Source organism: Ursus arctos, chromosome X (genome assembly GCF_023065955.2).
Source record: "Ursus arctos isolate Adak ecotype North America chromosome X, UrsArc2.0, whole genome shotgun sequence".
Taxonomy (NCBI): Eukaryota; Metazoa; Chordata; class Mammalia; order Carnivora; family Ursidae; genus Ursus; species Ursus arctos.
This window is the reverse complement of record NC_079873.1, coordinates 87335127-87356782: the sequence shown is the minus strand read 5'-3', so window position 1 is coordinate 87356782 and position 21656 is coordinate 87335127. Positions and strand designations below refer to the sequence as shown.

The following is a 21656-nucleotide window of genomic DNA, read 5'->3' as shown; positions in this document are numbered from 1 at the left end:
GCCTTTATCTATCCTACAAGTTCTGGCAATAGGATAAGGTTGAAAGAGTGTCCCTAGTTACTGATCCTTCTTTTTGATGGCCTTATGAGGATCTACTACTCATACTCTTTCCTTCATGCTTCTCATCTTTATGTCTTCTTAGAGGATTTGAGAACAAAGTCAGCATAGGTTTTTTGTCCATCTTTCTAGAACATCTCTAATGAGGATGTTACATTCACTCAGAGTCTTTCAATTAATTCTGTCTTTATTAACACCTTTACCTCACTGCCATTTATATCCGGTGCCGCTAAATTCTTTCTGTGTTTTTAGTCTTCCATTCATTAAGGTTTCCAATTGGCCCTGCAGCCTGGGGAATTTGTGAAATGAAAGTTCCACAGTCTGTGTCTTTTGCCAAATTTTGGACAACTTCTGTTATAAAATTAGTTCCTCGGTCATCTCCTGTTACTGCCAATACTGCATATCTAGCAGCTAGTTCCTTCAATTTTGTCTAAAGCCATGAATGTACTATTCTCATCCGTATGTTCGATGTGCTCTGCAAACCCTCTTCCTGAGGAAGTTTATACTTCTATAAGGAAATAGTCTTTGTTTAAAAATCTAAAGATTGGTCCAGTATCACCTACTTCACACATTGGTTTAACATGCCCCTTTCCTCTTAAAAATGAGTTTGTTGGGACACCTGGGTGCCTGAGTTGGTTAAGTGTCTGCCTTAGGCTCAGGTCATGATCCCAGGGTCCTGGGATTGAGTCCTACACTGGGCTCCTTACTCAGCGGGGAGCCTGCCTTTCCCTCTGCCTGCTGCTCCCCTAGCTTGTTTGCTCTGGCTCTCTCTCTGACAAATAAATAAAATCATTTTTAAAAAAAGAAAAAATGAGTTTATTGAAGATGCCAGTTTTTAGTAGTCTGACATGTCTCATATTGCTTACTCGCTTGTTTGTTTGATTCATACATTTTCCCCCCACTCTTTCCCCTCTGCTTATCTAGGACATCATGTCCATATGCCATGAGGCTTCACGAGCCCATTCTGTGACTTTAAACTGAACTGACAAGGAAGTTGAGTTGGGACTTGGGAGTCCCCAGGACTGTAGAGTACACATTAGTTTTGGGGGTCAGATTGTCTGTTCTTTTACTCCAAATAGATTATTCTGTCTCCCTGTTCTGATGAGTTGGTACATGTCCCACATGAATTACTAAATTTCTTTCATTGATTTCTTTTCTTATCTCCCTTCACCACATTGTTTTTCCTGCAATAGTCCAGTCTGTAATGTTCCATTTGTTATGTTATACATCTTCAGTCCATGGCCGATCAATTTAGCTATATACCTTTGACCAATTGTTTCCTTGGGTACATATACACATTGAATTTCTAGCCACCAGTCCTGCAAATGGGGCTGGTTTTGTTTCTCCAGCCTCAGTCAAGCTTTTCCTAAGTGGAAAGTATTAGGAAGCAGCCATCCATCTTACTCCTTTAGGATATTGCCAAATTTATCAACGCACTATTTCCAGCAGTTCTGACCAGAGTGGGGCCCAGCAAACCACAGGCACTACCTCCAGCTAACTACTCCTTAAACCTTTATTGGAGTACAGCAAATCACTGGCCAGATCATCTATGATTTTCACATGGAGCTTGCTGGTCTCCACGGGGCCTGCTTTGACCCACTCAGTTATATACTATCTCCACTTAACATAAGTTCTTTCAGAACCATGTTTGGTTTGTTTTGGGGGTTTTTTTTTTTTTTTGGTCCAAAATCCTGATGGTAGATGTGAAGTTTGTCCCAAGAAGGGTCACAATCATGATGACCAGAAAGCATGACTATGGTTGGAGGTATCTTCTCATCTGAAATATGGGAGAATGGGCACTGGAGGTTATTTTATTAGTTTAAAGAATCTCTGCATTTTGACTAGAGAAAAAGCAGTCTGGTGGAAGGAAATAATGGAAAGAAATCATGAGAGGAATTTGGCATTAATGTAGAGCGTGGATCATAAGGGAAACACAGACGAAAGGTGTGTATTAAATATTACTAGAGAGTACCATCCCATTTTTCAAAGGAAGCAATAGGTTACTATGGTATCCATAGCCCAAGGGCACAAGAGGAATACATTCACACAAAACTCATTTAACTTCTGGCTTCTCCTTCACCCAGGTGCTTTTTTTTTCCTTAGCTCCTCTACCTCCCTCTAAGACTCTGTTATTCCTCCTCTTGGGTCAACAGACCTCCATTTATTCACCTATGTCCTTCATTCTACTTGATTCTCTATCTCCATCTTCTACTATCCCTTCCCCATCATCTTTTCTTCTATTTCTCCTTAAACTGGGAAAAATTTCAAAAATAAATTATAGTCCATAATTGAGTTGATATTGTGTAGAAAAAATTTTACATTATACAATCTAAATGTAAAAAGCAGAGAAGTGGAACATTTTATAGTTTGCTGCTTTATAAAGATAAATGTAGTTACTTTTTACTTATGCAAACCTTGATTTATTTCTTCAATCACCTGGTCACCTTTGAGGGAAAAAAATATCCCGACTTAGCCTTAACCCTGTTGACCACTGTGTTAACTAATCCACAATTCTTAGCTTCAAAGCATCTTGGAACCTAGGACCTGGAGATTTGGGGAAGACAAGGAGGGTGTTGAGAAACTGCTAAGTACTGCAGTACTAAGAAAGCAAGACTATAGCATCAGCTTATTCCAGTTGTGGTAATTTTTAAAGCAAGTAACCTCTGACACCTTAGTTTGCCTAAAAGGGGTATTCTGGATAGTTTGTGCCTAGCCCCAACTTACCTTAAGGGCTTTTTTTAAAAATATATCTCTCTTAAGTCTTTTTGTTCCTATTTTTATTTCCTTTTTATTGGTATATAACATTAAATTAGTTTTAGGTATACAATATAATAATTTGATATTTGCATGTATTACAAAGTGATCACCACAATAAATCTAGTTACCATCCATCACCATACAGCTGACCCGCTTCACTCTTTTTGCCCCCAACCCAACCCCCTTCTGCTCTGATAACCACCAATCTGTTCTCTGTATCTATGAGTTTTGTTTTGCTTATTCATTTGTTTAGTTTTTTAGGTCTCACATATAAGTGAAATCATATAGTACTTATCTTTCTCTGCCCAACTTATTTCACTTAGCATAATACCCTCTAGATCCATCCATGTTGCTGCAAATGGCAAGATCTCTTTCTTTTTATGGCTAAGTAGTATTCTGTTGTGTATATAAACCACATCTTCTTTTCCATTCACCCACTGATAGACCATACATTGCTTCCATACCTTGGATATTATATAATGCTGCAATGAACATGGGGTGTGTGTAGCTTTTCAAATTAGTGTTTTTATTTTCTTCAGATAAATACCCAGAAGCAGAATCGCTATATCATATGGTAGTTCTATTTTTAATTTTTTGAGGAAGCTCCATACTATTTTCCACAGTAGCTGCACCAATTTATATTTCCACCAACAGTGTTTAAGGGTTCCTTAAGGACCCTTTTATTAGCTAGCTGTTCCCTCTGCCTTGGATCCCTTTCCCCAGGAAAAAAAAATGGCTTCTTGTCATTCTGGTCTCAGTTTAAATATCACCTCAAATATCTCACCCTCCAACCTAAAAAAGCTCCCCTAACCATCCCTTTCTCATTACGCATGCAGTGCATTTTTGCATTATGGAACCTATAAGCTGGAGGAAGGGACAACTTTTAGCTCTTTCATTCAGAAAATATTATCAAGTTGCAGCCATGAATAGGGAGAGCAAGGGGTACAAAGATAAACCAATTCATCAAAACACACAGTAAATAAAATAAGCAGCAGTCAACAGAGTGAGAGAATATATTCACAAAACATATATCTGACAAAGAACTTGTAAACAGAATATATAAAGAGCCCCTACCGGGGGGTGGGCAGTGGGTGAAGTGGGTGAAGTGGGTGAATGGAGTCAAAAGGTACAAAACTTCCATTATAAAATAAATAAGTCACGGGGATGTAACATACAGCATGGTGACTATAGTGAATAATATTGTATTGCATATTTGAAAGTTACTAAGAGAGTAAATCTCAAAAATTATCATAACAAATAAGTGTTTTGTAACTGTGTATGGTGACAGATGTTAACAACATTTATCGTGGTGATCATTTTGCAATATATACAAAGATGAAATCATTCTGTCATATGCCTGAAACTAATATACTGTTGTATGTCAATGATACCTCAATAAAAAAACAGTGCCCCTACAAGTCAGTAATAAAAAGATAAACAAATTAAAAATGGGCAGAAGATTTAGACAAACATTTCACAAAGGAAGAAAAATAAATAGCTTATAAGCACATGAAAACATATTCAACATCATTAGTCATCAAAGAAATACAAATTAACATCACAATAAGACACCACAACTTACTGACTAAAGTGGTTAAAATTAAAGACTGACAACACCAGATGTTGACAAAGCTATAGAGCAACCAGAATTCTCACACATTGCTGGTGGGAGTATCAAATGGTACAACCCCTTTGAAAATGTCTGGCAGTTTCTTATAAAACTAAGCAAGCACCCACCTGATCCCCAGAAACTTCACTCTGAGGTATTTAACCAAGAGAAATGAAATTCACAAAAAGACTTTAAGAAGAATGGTTATAGCAGCTTTATGCATAAGAGCAAAAAAAAAAAAGCAGAAAGAGCCCAGCTGTCAATCAAAAGACAAATGGACAAACAAAATGTGGTTTATTCATACAATGTAATACTAATCAGCAAGAAAAAGAAAGCCACTACTGATAGAGACCACAGCATGAATGGATATCAAAAACATTATGCTTAATGAAAAAAGCCAGACATGAAAGAATATATGCTGTAGGATTCCATTCATATGCAATTCTAGAAAATTCAAAATGACCTATGACAGAAAAAAAGTCAGAAAAGTGGTTGCATCTAGGGGAGCAGAACTGATTGGGAAGAGAGACAAAATAACTTTCTGGGGTGATGGTAATGATTATATTTTAGATAGAGTTTTGGGTTACAAAGGAGTATGAATATGCATTTGTCGAAACTCATTAAATAGTACTCATAAGATGTGTGCATCTCATTGCATGTAAATTTTACTCCTTCCAAAAATGTAACCAAACGTAATCCCCAGCCTCAAGAACCATTTATCAGATGAGATGACATGCCCATAAATAGTTATTCTAATAAATGCTCACATTTGTAGAAGACCTATTATGTTTCTGTGAAATCCACTTGTCTTCTATTACAACATTTAATCCTCACAGTAACCCTATGAAGTTACAGATAGAAGAATTGAGAATCAGAGAAATTAACAAACTTTCCCACAGTCACATGGTTAAGTAAAAATGCAGAACCAAAAGTCAGCCCAAGTCTGACTCCTAAAGTCCTATGCCAGAGGGCACCAATTCAGGTGTCTACATAGGAGCAAAATTTGCCATATTCAGGCCAGAGCTGACCTCTCATTTTGAGCAGGGACAGAACTGAGAATGTTAATCTCATCTGCCATCCCTGGAAACTGGCTGAATTCCAAGTTGACTGTGAGTCCTAAGGCAGAGGGATGAGACAACCTGATCAGTGCCCTCAGGGATCCTCAACATCTGTGAAAGAACTGCTGTTTGCATTTTATCTGCCCTTCCACTGACCTACTGAACTGGCCCCAAACCCGCACACTACTCACCTCTGATAGAGCTGAGATGGATAAGAAAGTCAAGGTTCCAACTCCTGAACGTTTTCTGGACTTCTGCTTTCAAACGGGGATGTGAGTGCTCCTGTCACAAACTAAAAAACAAAAAGAAGAATAAACTGCAAAATCAATATATAAAGATATCCCTGATCTGTGGAAACAAGGACAAGATGAACTAAAATTTCTGAGATCACAGAGCCTTTCCTAAGTGAGCTGGTCATCCAGAGCTTTTTTCTTCACTGAGACGTTTGCTCATTCTGGGCACAAGTTGAAGATGAGGTTTGGCCCCAAGGCAGAAGGACTCTACTGTGGAAAAGGAGAAATCTGCGTAACATTCGAAGCTAGTGTAATGGATTGGAAATTTGAGAAGCCTGAAATGCAGGATTAGTTTTCTTCATCTCAAGTCAGCTGTGTTCAAGGCTCCTTCCTGAGCAGGGAAAAGCTGAGTGAAATTTCCCACAGTCTAGCAGTATTCCAAGACAAATTCTCACTAGAGGGAAGGGGACTACCACAAACACACTACCAGTCCCTCCTTCAAAATTGTACCTCGATTTTGAAGCTGAGGGCTGTGGGGTTACTAATAAGTTAATAAACTCAAAACCATCCCCAAAGGGCACTTTGGACAAAGTGATTCTAAAACATACAAGGGTATTCAAAGGGCTAAGTACAGCCAAAACATCTTGAAAAACAAAATTGGGAGACATATACTGCCAGATTATCAAGGCTAGCTTTACAGCTACATAATTTTGACAGCATGGTACAAGCACAAGGACAAACAAATCAACAGAACCATGACCCTTACCTCACACCACATACCAAAATTAGTAATAATAATAATTGTAAATGAATCATAGACCTAATATGAATGATAAAACAATAAATCTTCAAAAATCAAACCGTAGGCAAGTATCTTCTTGACCTTGGTAGGCAAAGGTTTCTTATTTGACACGAAAAATATTAACTATGAAAGAAGATTGATAAACTGGACTTCATAAAAATAAATAACTTCCATTTATTAAAATACCCCTTAAGAGGGTGAAAAGGTCAACCATAGACTGGGAAAAAATATTTGCAATATGCATATGTATATCTAATGAAGGAGTTGTATCCAGTATGTACGTATATTTTTTACAGTCTTTCAATCAATAAGAAAAAGAGAAAATCCAATTTAAAAAAAGGTTACATATGGACTATGAGAAACAAACTGAGGACTTCAGAGGGGAGGGGGGTGGGGGAATGGGATAGACTGGTGATGGGTAGTAAGGAGGGCACGTATTGCATGGTGCACTGGGTGTTATACACAACTAATGAATCATCGAGCCTTACATCGGAAACCGGGGATGTACTGTATGGTGACTAACATAATATAATAAAAAATCATTTAAAAAAAAAAAAGGTTACAAAGAATTAAATGGTACTTCACAGAAGAGAATATCCAAATGGCCTACAAGCATATGAGTAGGTTTTCATTACTGCACATCAGAAAAATACAAATTAAAACTACAATAAGACACACAAAACCCCACCAAAGAATAGCTAAAATGGAAAAAAAAAAAAAAAACAGACAGTACCAAGCATTGAGAAGAACATGGAGCAACTGGAACTCTCATACATTGTTGGTGAAATTGTTAACTGGTATAAGTACTTTAGGAAACTATTTGACAGGGATACCTGGGTGGCTCAGTCAGTTAAGCATCTGCCTTCAGCTCAGGTTATGATCCCAGGGTCTTGGGATCGAGTCCCGCATTGGGCTCCTTGCTCGGCAGGGAGCCTGCTTCCCTCTCTACCTGCTGCTGCTCTCTCTCTCTCTCAATCACTTTCTGACAAATAAATACATAAATAAAAATCTTTTAAAAAAGGAAACTGACAGTATCTACTAAAACCAAATATACCTCTATCCCATGACCCTGCAATTCTACTCCTAAATATCCAAAAGTGTACAAATGTCCCCAAAACTACATGTACAAGAATGTCGAAAGAAACCAGATGCATAAAAGTGCATATCATATAATTCCATTTACATGAAATTTTAAAACAAGTAAACAAGTCTATGGAATGGAAGTGAATGAAGAAGTTACCTTTGGGTGGGGGGGTGACTGACTGGCAAGGGATATGAGAAAGCTTTTTGGGGTGCTAGAAAGGTTCTATGTCATAACATGATGATGTATGTTTTTTTTAAAAACATTCAGCTGTACCCTTAAAATTTGTGTGCTTCGCTGTGTGTATGTTATATCTCAAAAAATTGTTTTACTTTTAGTATTGGGTCTCTGCTATAAAACCAATAAGGACAGCAAGACAGTGATGAGAGTCTTGCCAGTGTTTAGCAAGCCAGTCATCACAGCCAATGACAATGGAATGAAACCTGAAGGTACAGAGCAGGGTCCCTTCGGTCTGTGTGGCTCTCGACCTCAGGTCAGTGCTAAGTAAAGCAAGACAGCCTTATAGCCAGATGGAGTTATAAACTGACACAAGATGAGATGACCCACATCTTACAAGTAGCTCAGAAAGACAGCTGGGGCAGAGAGCAAGCTAGCCATCTGATAACTAGGGTCTTTAACTCCATAGGTTTTTATTAATCTCACTTATGACATTTTTGTTGGCACTACTACTCAAGAACCATTGTTTTTCTTTTAGCTGATAGTCCTACCCTGCTATTTTGTGATGCTCATAACTAGCAAACTGGCAATAAGTGTCTAACAGTAGGATGGGAAAGGAGCAAAGGAATCCAAATCCTCTGGGTCTATGTTTATAGTCGATAAGCTTCTCTGCATCAGGCAAGGTAAATTAGTTCATATCCAAGGGGAACAGAAGCAGTTATGTGGGAGAGATTAAAATACACCTTTGGTGAGTGTAGGTGCCAGGTTCCTATCTACAAACAGTAAATTTTTTCATAATGTTCCCTTCTCTGGTGCTGCAGTACCATTTGAATACATGCATTCAACACAGATTTTTAAAAAAAAAACACCCCCCCAGACATTACTTCTCATTGTTGTTCCTACCCCTGAGGAAAACATCAAGATGTCCTCGTCCCCAAAGAACAAATCTTATAATTTTTTTAAAAGATTTTGCTTATTTATTTATTTATTTATTTATTTATTAGAGAGAGAGAGAGCAGGAGTTGGGGGAGGAGCAGAGAGAGGAGCAGAGGGAGAGGGACAAGCAGGCTCCATGCTCAGTGCATAGCTTGACACAGGGCTCGATCTCATGACCCTGAAACCATGACCTGAGCTGAAATCAAGAGTCAGATGCCTCAATGAGTGACCCATGCACCCTGACAAATTTTATATTTTGACATATCTGGTGCTCTCTGGGGGGGCTACAATGAACAAAACAACAGTGCTTACCCTTTAAACTCTTATTTTTAAGCGACAAACCTTCGCCTTTAAAAAAAAAAAAAGCTGTGTGCAATAAGGCATTTGCCTGTTATAGGATCTGACATTTAAAATCCCCATGAACCATCTTTAATTTATCAAGAGAGAAAGGAAAGAATTGTGCATCTGAAGAGCTAAACATGGTCCCTTCTTGAAAATATATGAAAAATTCAAAACAGAAACTGGAAAGAGAGGGAGTAGGAAATGTCCTTATGGTCAATTTAAACTGAATTCTACTGAATTTCTTTCCTCCTCCTCCAAATTTGCTCACTGCTGCAGAGAGAATCACAAATTCTTGCTTACCCTTCTGAAAAACAACTTAGTCACTGGAGAAAAACAACCACTTTTGAAAATATATCTCTTGGTTATTTTCCTAGACAAAGAGTTTCCTCAAAACTATTCAAAGGGGAGAACAGCCCCCCCCCATCTTGACTTGGTGGGACTCTGCAAGGGCTTATCTCTGAATCTTGGCTATTGTGAGAATCCCACAGCCCACCCCACCCCCCAGAGAGCCTAAAAAGAGCTGTACTACTTCTAGAAAGGTTCTTGGCTTTTAAATATTACCAGTGCAGAGGACAGGGTCTAAAATAAGGGAAATAAGAAGAAACCTTGTAAGTAACAGGAAAAGGGATTCTATTTGCACATCTTCTTTCAGCTTTCTGAGAAGGAAAAATGCAAATCGCCGTTGTTTGTTCCTGTATTTTCTTTGGGAGAGACAGTCACGTGAAGCTAGTGGTTGTAAGGCTAGGATCTGTATCAAACAGATCTGTATTTGAATCTCAACTTTTCCACTTACTACCTTCCAGTAAGGTAGAGTACTAGAGTACTACCTTACTCTGGTAGGCAGGCTGCTCTGCCTCAGTTTCTCATCTGCAAAATGAGGGTAATAACTGTCATGAGAACAACATGAGTTAATATACACGAGTTTAGAATGGTGCCTTGTATATAGGAAGCTCTTAATAAATGCTAGCTAATGTAATTGTTCTGGAGTAATTCTGGGATCCAGGAACTGGTGCCTGGTGTATCCCGAGTACTGACTAGTGCCCCCTTGAAGGTAGGAAGGGAAGAAGCTGCAGGTATTACAAAAAGTGGAAGGACCAGAGATAAAAATTTATCTCATAGTTAGAACTAACATAACTTTGAACTTGGGTAAAGATGAGGGAGCAGGACTGTGTTGTGACTCTTGCTCACAGGTCACCCTTTCAGAAGACCTGAGGCCAATCAGGTAGGATTGGAATCCTTGAGGATTAGTGGATCTTCCTAGCCTAACTCCTTCTTGCCTTTGAAGCACACACTCACTCTGGCTCCTAACTCTGTCAGGGAGAAGCGGGCTACATGTCAAGACTGCTCACTGGCCTTTCCTCCAGTATAGCACCAGCCACGTGGAGAAGGCCCTCTACTTGGTCTAATGGCGATGGATCTTTCAAAGCATTAACTAGCTTATTCCTTGGAAACACTTACTTGGAAAGTAACTGGCAAAGTCATTTAGGCAAGGTAATGAAGGTCATTACCCTGTGTCTAGCATGACTTCACCTGAACCAGCCCAGACTTTGAGAACTTCCTGAGTGAATCATTTGGGTAAGAAAAGGAGCATCATACATAGATCTTTGTGTGCTTTTTATTCTCTACCATCCTAGCCTGGATTTAGTCTTGAGTTTCAAGAATACTTCTCAGAAATTTGACAAGAGCAAGACTAAGCACCAGCCACGGCCTCCTCTCTGTTTCTATGACAAATGCCAGCTTGCCAGGAGAGACCCGGTTCGTTTCTTTTACCACCTGGAAAAAAGATCAGAAGCAGAAGCCATATAGTTCTTCCTTCTGCCTACAAATGTGCTTATTGCTTAGCCACCAAAGGAAGAGTGCTTCTGTTTTTAATGATCTCAAAATAAGATTCCACATAACCTCTCTTGGTAGTTCATCTGTGTTTCAGTTTCCTCCTTCTGCTAATTATATCCTCAAGTACCTTCACATACATTAACTTATCTAATCCTGATAACATCCCGTGCAACAAGGATTACTCCTTTTTTACGACTGAGGAAGTGAAGACCCAACATCTATAAGTGACTTGCCAGGATTACACAGCTGGTTAGTAGCAGAGCAAGAGCGAGAATCTGATTCTTCAGTCTCTCTACCCTCTGTGCTCTCCCTTACACTGTGGTCTACCTAGTAATGCTCTGGGAAGCTCCTAATCGCCAACAGAATACGAAATGGTGTTAAGATGGCAACGGGAACACCATATAGCCGTGGTGGGTAGCTTACCAAATGGCTCATACACCACAAGTCCCCTTGAGGATAGTCATTTCATTGTCCTCATCCCTATTGTTCCCGGATGGGAACTATTGTTCCCAGAATGCACCCAGTCAGAACATTCTAGTAAAAAGGAAAGAAATCCAAAAACCTAAATGAACACTAAAATCACCCAAAGACCATAGGCTGCTCCATGGAAATAAAAAATAAGACTTCTCCATTTTTTACCTCTGAGATAAATACAATCAGAATAAGCTGGAGGAAGGGAGGCAGAGAAAACATTTCTTAATATCCTATAAAGAAAAATGTTTTGCCCTTGGGCATGAATTTATTGTTTCCTTTCCCTCTGAAGATTTGATTCTTCTACCTCTCAAGGTTCATAAAGGGGCCAAAAGTTAGCATTTTAAACATGGGTAAAGAGCTCATCACATTACCTATATGCTTGGGACTCAGAAAAGCACATCAGGGCCCCAGCTCTTTGGTGGCAAGGGCCCTCAAATGAAAGACTGAATGGGAGTTGTCCTTTAACAATTCCTCAGTTTTCTTTTTAATATTAGCTAGAGGCAGAGGAATCTCAAGGCAGTTTTGCTTGACAAGAACAAAAGCTCTCTCTTATCTCATGACTGATATTACCAGGTTAAATATTTCTGTTCTAAAACACACACTTCTAATGAAATATAATGGCCACTCCACTTAAGTACCCTTGTCCAAGTCCCCAGTGGCTTCCACACTTGACATGGTTGATCACTCCCCGGGTCCTCCTCTGCTCCATCTATAATTACTTCCTTAGTGATCTCCTCCAGGCTCTAAATACCTATAACACCGATAACTCCCAAATTTATTTAGCTAGTTCAGACCTTTCTCCAGAATTTCATCCTTGTGTATCTAATTGCCTTTATGCTGATCTGTGATATCTGAAACTCAGTATACCCAAAACTGGATCCTTGGTCTTCCCTCCAAAACCTACTCTACTATAGCCTTCTCCAGCTCAGTAGATGGCAACTCCATCCTTCTCACTACTCAGGCTAAAAAATCTTGAGTTTATTTTTGACTCTTTTCTTTTCCCCACAATCCACAGCCTTTGAAGGCTCTACCTTCAAAATATATTCAAAACCTAATAATTTGTCATTGTGAGCCACTACCATCTACCTCTCACCCTGATTATTTCAACAGCCTCCTCACAGGATTCCCTTTTCCTCACCCCAGTCTCTCCTCAACACAACAGCCAGAGTGAGACCTTTAAAATATAAGTCAGAATGGAGCACCTGGGTGGTTCAGTTGGTTAAGCATCTGACTCTTGATTTCAACTCAGGGTCATGAGATCAAGCCCCGAGTTGGGCTCCGCACTGGGCGTGGAGCCTGCTTACGATTCTCTCTCTCCTTCTCCCTCTGCTCCTCCCCATGCCCTCTCTCTCAAAATAAAATAATAAAATAATAAAATAAAATAAAATAAAATGTAAGTCAGACCATGTCTCTCCTCCTCTAACGGTTCTGCGTGTCCTTCAGAGTAAAGCCCAGATCCTTATAATGGCCTACATGGCCCTCCACGATATAGTCTGCAACTTCATTTCTACTTCTCTCCCCCTCCCTCCATTGCAGCCAACCTGGCCACTTTGCCAGACTCACCAGGAACTCCTCCTCTGTAGGCCCTTTACACCGGCTATTACTTCTGCCTGGAATGTTCTTTGCTCAGATATCTGAATGACTAAATTCCTCACCTCCTTCAAACTCTTTGATTACATCTCACCTTCTCAATCTACACATGCCACCCTTTTAAAAATTTAACTTCCCCCTCCCCACCTGGCACTCCTGAGTCTTCCTTATTCTTCATTTATTCTGCTCTACCTTTTTCATTTTCTTAGAACTTGTCACCTTCTATATATATTGTATAGTTTACTTATTTATTATGATTATTATTTATTTTATGGCTCCCCCCTCCAGAAGGTAAACTCCAACAAAACACTGATCTCTGTTTAATTAAAGCATGCACAGTGGGTACTCAATAACTACTTGTTGAAAGAATAATAGAACTAATAATTCCTCACATTTTTTATAAGGCTTTATACTTTTTCCACTGTTTTCACATTATATCTCATTTAATCTTTATAGTTACCACAGAGCATGAATAGGGCAACACAGAGTTTATTACCTCCATCTTACGTTTAGGAAAATTGACATCCAGAGAGGCAAAACGTTTGATTTACCCAGAGTCACACAGCTGGAATGTGGTAGAACCAGAAGTCTAGTTCTGTGTTCTTTTTCCATAGCCTCCAACATTGTACTACAAAGCCCCCAGTCCTCAAGGAAAAGCCTTCCAGATCTTTTGTTAGGACAGAGATATGGCCTGCTTATGCCATTAACCCAATGCCTTGAAGCTGAAAGTGCTTCACCAGCTCATGAAAATACAAACACATGAAGTCATCTAAAGCTTATGTGGGGATTCGCTATGTGCATGTCAGAGAAAATAATGCCATTCCCACATGGCGTCCCCTCCAAGAAAGAAAGCAACGTTTGAATCTACCAGCTGCTCAGTGGAATAAATCATTTGTCTCTTCCTAACCAGCTCTGTCTTCCTCTCGCATTACGCAGTGAACCAAATAGTTCTCCAAAGTAACCTAACAGCAGAAAGCAGGAAATAACAGTCCAAGAAGGCACTACTTAAAGTACATCCTAGTGGCCTCTTCCACAGTGCCACCATCCGAGCCACTGATCATCCATGTTGAAAGCTCTCCCCCTCGATCACTGCCACACAAGCAGAGTGGAGGCTGTCCCTTTAAATGTACCACTGAAGAGGAAGCTCATGTTTATCTGGCAGGGGTGGGGGGAACAGGATACTTCATGCTTGGCACATTGCTACCATTGGCATCCAATCCAGAAGCTGCTACATTCTGCAGGGGTGGCAACTATTTTGTCCTCGGGATAACATAGTGGAAGATACAGCTATATTTACATACAGGCTTTTTAACAGAGACACCTGTCACCCCTGGTAAGCTTACAGGAGGCAACAGAAATGGCACAGCCAGGAAAAGGCAAGCCAAGTTCTCAGTGCCTTCTGGCAGTGGAATCCACAGTAAGAGACGGAGGCCTGATCTCTTTCCGTGGTCCCCAAAATGTCATTATAACACGGATGTATCCAGTAACCCTCCCGAGAATTCCTAAGGAGACCAGGTTTGTCTTCAGTGTCTTCATCCTAATCAAGTGGTGGAAGTTTGACTCTACTACCAAGTCAGCTCTGCTGTCAGGCTCAACAGACGTCCCCAAATGAGAAAACAAGCATCGGTCTAGTAGATAAACCTCAGGCTGCGAACGGAAGTGTCAGCGCAAGTATAGTCTACCAAATGCCTGATGGACTTCAGATAATGCATGCACAGAAACATCTCTGAAAGCTGCAGACACGGAAACAGTCTCAGCCATACAGACATGGACTGGAGTATCTGACACTGAGCAAGTAGGAAGGATGGAGGAAAGAGATTCTCTTCAAAGGAGAGAAGTAGGGGATTTGGAGGCAAAGAAACCTAAGTTTAAGTTTAAATTTTTCTTACCTTGGGCAGGTCACTTAAGCTTGATGTAACTCACTTTTCTTGATCTGAAACTAGGATGATGGTTAAGACCTTGAGCAAGTATTACTTTTGTAATTTCGACCACTTTTAATTATGGGGAGATACCCCTTTACTGTAGCTTAAAAAATAACAGCATGGCTTTTGAATTCAAACATTCTGAATTTTGGTTTAAACTGTGCCTTTGACACTGACTGTACAGCACTGAGGAAGGCACTTCTCTCTAAACCTGAGTTTATTCGTCTGCACATCACGGATGATGGTAACACCTATCTCAAATAAATGCTATAATAATCAAATGAAATAATGTTGAAAATGTGTTTTGTAAACTATAAACAAAAACTATAAACTACAAATGTGCTTTGTAAACTCCAAGACAAAGAAAAGTTTTCTTTAAAAGACCTTGACTAGAGTGCCCAATCAGTCTGGTTTGCCAGGGACCAAGGGATTTTCCAGGACCCAGAACTTTCAGTGCTAAATACGGAAAGTCTTGGGCAAACTGGAATAAGCTGGTTGCCCTAGTCTTGACCAGCCCTTAACAGAGTGAAGGGCCTAAATAGGCCTTAACTGGGATGACAAGGCCTTAACTAGATGCAAGGCCTTAACTAGTTGTAAGGCCCTGGCTTCACCTTAACTAGACTCTAACTAGGCATTAACTGGGCATAGGCCCTGGCTAGGACTTAACTACACTCTGACTAGGACATAACTAAGTTTAGCCCCTTCTTGGCTTTAACTGGGCTCAATAGGCCTTAAATAGACTCAGGCCTTTGTTATACCTTAAATGAGACTCTGGCTATCTATGCCTTCTCTAGACTCAGGTCCTGACTAGGCTTAGTCCATGGCTAGACCTTAACTGGGATTCAAATATACCTTAACTAGACTTAGACCCTGACCAGGTCTCAGCTGAGCTTATTAGGCCTTAACTGAGCTGACTAGGCATTAACTGGGTTGATTAAGTCTTAACTGGGCTTAGAACCTTGATATGCCTTAACTAGACTCTGACTATGGCTTCTCTAGACTTAGGCTGCAGCTAGGCCTTAATTAGACTCCAACTATACCTTAACTACGTTTTGACCCTGGCTAGGGCTTAAATGGGTTCTAGCTAGGCCAAAACTATGTTTAGACCCTGGTTAGGCCTTATGTGAACTAGCTAAGCTTTAACCAGTCTCAGGCTCTGACTAGGCCTGAACTCAACCCTGACTAAGCCTCATACGAGCTCTGACTAGGCCTTAACTGGGCTGATGAAGCCTTAACTGGGCTTTGGCCCTAGCTGGGTCTTAAATAAACTAACTAGGTCTTAATTGGACAAACTATCCCTTAACTAGTCTCAGGCTCTTGCTATATATTAACTAGACTCTTAGGTTCTGACTAGACCTTTACTGGGCTCTGACTGGACCTGAACTAGGCTTCAGCCCTAGTTAGGCCTCAACTGGGCTGGCTAGCTTTTAACTAGGTTTAGGTTCTGGGAATACCTTAACAAGACTCTGGCTAGGCCTTAACTAGGTTCTGACTAGCTTTGAATAAGCTTGGGCCCTGGATCTACCTCAAGCATTTTCTGACTAAAACTTAGTCTGGCTCTAACTGGTCTCTGACTAAACATAAACTAGGCTTAGGCCATGGCTGGTCCTTATCATACTGTGATGAGATCTAAACCATGTTGGTTAGCTTTTAACCAGACAAGGCCCTAGCCATACCTTAACAAGATACTGGCCAGGCCTTAACCAGGCTCTGACTAGGATTTAACAAGCGTGGTCCTGGACCCACCTCAAGTAGTTTCTGACTGAAACTTAAGTAGATTTTGGCCCTAACTGATCTCTGACTAAATATAAACTAGGCTTAGGACCTGGCTAGTCCTTAATATACTCTGATGAGATTTTAACCATGTTGGTTAGCTTTTAACTAGGCATAGGCCCTGATATGTTTTAACAAGACTCTGGCTAGGTCTTCACTATGCTCTAACTAAGCTTTAGTAAATGTAGGCCATGCATCTACCTCAAGTATTTTCTGACTAAAACTTAAGTAGATTTTGGCCCTAACTGATTTCTGACTAAACATAAACTAGGATTAGGCTGTGACTAATCTTTATCATTAGCTTTTATTTAGGCTTAGACCTTGTCTATACCTTAACAAGACTCTGGCTAGGACTTAACCAGGCTCTGACCAGGCTTTAATAAGCTTAGGACCTGGATCTACCTCGGGCAGTTCCTGACTAAAACTTAAGTAGATTTTGGCCCTAACTGGTCTCTGACTAAACAAAAACTAGACTGAGGACCTGGCTGAACCTTAAGAAGACTCTGATAGGTCCTAAACATGCTCTGGCTAAGTCTAACTACACTCTGACTAGTAGTTAACTACACTTAGGCCCTGGCTATGTCTTAACCAGACTCTGACTAGACCTTAACTATGTTTAGGCCCTGGCAGGGCCTTAACTGAGTTATCTAGACTCTAACTGGGCAACTAAGCCATAAGTAGGCTTAGGCTCTGGTTACATCTTAACTGGGCTGACTAGCCCTCAACAGGGCTGACTAGGCCTTAACTAGTCTTTGAACCTGGCTGTGCCCTGGTTAGGCCTAACTATGCCAGGGTCATGGCTTAATTGGGTTTAAGCCCCAGCTAGGCCTTAATCTAGACTGTGCTCCTGGATAGGCCCTGGCTTTGCCTTAATTAACCACTGCTTAGGCCTTAGCTAAATTGCAGTTAATAGGACTGTACATGCCTAAGGACTCTTTACTAAGAGTAACCTCAATCAAAAATTCCTTTCAGCCCTCACCTTGCCTAATTTACATCTGCTGTTACCTCAGTTATACATAATCCCACCTTATCCAACTGCAACAGGAAATAAGCTACTTCTAGCCTCACTGCAGCCAGATGTATTTATAGTGTCACACAGGAAGCAACCACTAAATTGGTAACCCCCAAGAAACCAGGGAAAACTGTTTTAGGTAACACTCCACCCAGAAGTAAATCTTTTCATTCAGTCAAGATGGGTGGACAACCGCTTCTAGGACACCTCCATTTTGTAACAAGTTTGTAACAGATATAGAAGAAAGGCTTCCCAAGGACAAGAGATAGAGCTACAGCTTTTGCCCATAATGTACAATTGGGAATTAAAAACAAAGATAGCAGGGCTCCTGGGTGGCTTAGGCAGTTAAGCGTCCAACTCTTGATTTTGGCTCAGGTCACGGTTGCAGGGTTGTGAGATCAAGCCCCATGTCAGCTGCCCCCCCCCACTCCTGCTCCTCTCTGTCTCTCTACAAGAAGAAGAAGAAGAAGAAGAAGAAGAAGAAGAAGAAGAGAGGTAGTGAACACACCACAGTTGCAGTAAAGAGAGTACAAACTTCACAAGCCTGAACTCAGAGCATTTGTTCACTTCAGCTCCACTAATCATTTTTGTCATCCTTATCAACTTAAATAAGCCTGTACAGTCCTATTAATCCCTTCAAGTACAGGATGACTCAGGATCAGCCCTGAATGAACTAACTGAAATTTGTGGGTACTCTCCAGGGCAAAGTGGGCAAGTAGCCCTCCTCACAGGATAGTACCTGAATAGGGCCTGTTCTTGTAGTATATAACTACTCCTTAAATTAGGCTGCGTGTAGTAGTAGGTCAAAGGGACTGATCTGGGCACTACGATCAGGAAATCTGTGCATTCATTCATTCATTCATTCATCACATAAAAATGTATTGGTCACCTGCTATGTGCCAAATATGGTCCTAGGGCCTGGGAATATGATGGTAAGCCCAAATAACCACAGCTCTGGCCCTTGGATTTTCATTCTACAAAAAAACCAAGGGCAGGTCTGCACAGCCATGAGTTGAAGCCTAAATTAAAACAATCTACAGGGTCGCCTGGGTGGCTGAGTTGGTTAAGCGTCTGTCTTCAGCTCAGGTCATGATCCCAGGGTCCTGAGATTGAGCCCCATGTCTGGCTCCCCGCTCATCGGGGAGATGCTTCTCCCTCCCCTCCGCCTGCTGCTCTACTTGTGCACTCTCTGTGTGTGTGTGTGTCAAATAAATAAATAAAATCTTTAAAAATTTTTTTCAAATAAAACAATCTACAGGGGCGTCTGGGTGGCACAGCGGTTAAGCGTCTGCCTTCGGCTCAGGGCGTGATCCAGGCGTTATGGGATCGAGCCCCACATCAGGCTCCACTGCTATGAGCCTGCTTCTTCCTCTCCCACTCCCCCTGCTTGTGTTCCCTCTCTCGCTGGCTGTCTCTATCTCTGTCGAATAAATAAATAAAATCTTAAAAAAATAAATAAATAAAACAATCTACAAAATCACAGGGCAATGTCAAAAGCAATGGGCACAGCTCAAAATGAAAGAAGAGGTGTAGGAATTCGGGGGCAAAAGACCAGGTGGTCAGAAAAACAAACAGCAGCAACAAATGAATATCATTCTCACTTTAAAAAGATGGAAACAGAGAATTGCAAAAGATCACCTGGCTGTAAGCAGCAGAGATAGGATTCCAACCCAGAACGGACGGATTCCAGAGCCGAAGGGCTTTACAGGACCACCACACTCCAGGACTGATGTCTGGCCTTAGAAATCTGAGGAAATGAAGGAAAGAGCTTGAAGGATCTTCAGATTCCTCTACTGAAGCCACTCATCACCAGCTCAGTCCTTCTTCAGTTCTGCCTGCTTCTGGATGGTGGGGCACGGATATGATTTTGATGGGAGGGGAGGAATGAAAATCTGGTGATAAGCCTCAAGGAGTGTAGCATGGACACAATGGCTGAAAAGAAAAGGATGGTTACAATTGTATAAAACCTCTGGGCTCTGACCACTTTTGTGGGAAAAGAAGCAAACAAATGAAAAACGATACTTCATGAAGATTTGTTCCTAGTAAGTTACTGAGAAAGGATAGGAATAACCAAACCAGAAGGCCTGTGACTATTGAATGTAACAAAAATCTCTGAGGGATTCACAGTAATCCCTGGGGTTGTTAGAAATGATAATGCTTAATAGCCCACATTCTGCCAACACAGCAGATCATTCTTGCATGTAAATATGCTATCTATATCAAACAAAAATAAAATTAAGTCTCTTGGAAACAAGAGACTAGCCCCATCCCTCTGATTTATTCACCTTGACCCAATGATGGGAGGGAGTTCGTTGCACAGGGGTGTACAGGGAAATTCCAACTGACAATAGGAAACCAACCGGCTTCAAGGTCAAGGACTTCCCAAGGTTATTCCAGACTTGGAACCATCACTCAGTTAAATCCTGGAAGATGCCAGTTGGGTCTGCATTTCTCCTCCCTCTTGCTCCTCAAAATGACTCAGAAGCAACTTAATAATGCTATAGAAAACCTCTCCTTTTGTGGCAGCTAGATTCTGTAGCCAAGCTCCCTGGTCAAGGTGTGTAGTATATTCTTTCAATACTCTCTATTCTCTATTTTATATATTCAACATATTCTTCAAACCTCCTGGGAGATCCTGAAGGGACGCAATGTACTCCCCACTCAAAGCCTGCTGGCAGGCTAACTGTAGCTAATGTGACCTCCAATATCCTTGGGAAAGAAAATGGCTCCATCATCCAATTTGTCAGTGCCACAGAATTCAGAAATTCAGTATCACACAATTAATGGCAGACTTCTTTTTCTAGTCCTTTCACAGTTTCCTAGAATGAGAGGTGTCTTGTCTTCTAAACTAGAAATAATGCGATAAGGAGAAAAAAGCATACACAATAAAAGGAAAAAAATGTGTTTTCTAGCTTCTTCTTCCACTCCTACCCCTACCATCAACCACCACCATCAACAAGCCATCCTAGGCAAGTCATTTATACTTTCTGGTCCACAGTTCTTCCTTCCATAAAATGGAATAACTTACCCATTTGAAAAAAAAAAAGACAGGAAGTGGACCAGATAAATGAATCCCATTAGCACAGTGGATAAAAACACAGACTTTGGAGTTATATAGAATAGGTTGGAATTGCAGCTCTATAACTTTGTAGCTATATGCCTTTGGCATGTGATTTAATCTCACTGATTTAACATTCTCTTCTCGTAAAAAGAGGCCAGATACTAATAATATCTATTTCATGGAGCTGTCATGGGGCTAAAATCCAAGAATATACAGAAAATTCTTAGTTCAATAAATTAACATGCTCCATTAAGAACCAGGAAGAATGAGCTATGCACTGCACAACCTTACTCCTTTTATTCACATCACTTTTTGTGTCTTATGACTATTTATCATGCACTCACTAAAAACGTAATGACTGGTTTATTGGACTTTCCCATAGAGCAGCAGTAGGAAGATTCACAGGGCACTACCAAGGAACCTCAGAAGCCTGGAAAATGGTGGTAGCACAGGGCAAAATATCAGAGTTGTTTTCTTATCTCAACCCACATGAAATGTCTTTCGGGAACAATGGGCTCCATTGGGATGATACATAAAAATGTCAGGAAGAGGGGTGCCTGGGTGGCTCAGTACGCTATGTGTCTGACTCTTGATTTTGGCTCAGGTCATGATCTCAGGGTCGTGAGATCAAGCCCAGCATCAGGCTCCATGCTGGATGCGGAGTCTCTTTGGGATTCTCTCTCTCCCTTTCCCTGTGCCTCTCTGTCTCTCAAATAAATAAATAAATAAATAAATAAATAAATAAAGCATTTTTTAAATGTCAGGAAGACACTTCAGGTTTAACCTAAAGAATGAGAGCCCAGGACTCCTGGGTTCTCCACTCTGCTTGGGCACTGAAACATTCTGTACCTTTATTTTATACATTTTCTCTTTCTCCAGTATCCCCACCCTCTGGCCAGTCTCTGAGGAGGCTACCAACAGAATTATAATATAATATTT

General features: G+C 40.6%; 1 protein-coding gene across 1 annotated transcript in view; it reads left to right on the top strand.

The window, feature by feature from the left end:
• The window catches only part of TRPC5 (transient receptor potential cation channel subfamily C member 5), a 141447-nt gene that overhangs the window by 50122 nt on the left and 69669 nt on the right, over window positions 1-21656 (top strand). The gene's annotated exons all lie outside the window — the stretch shown is intronic.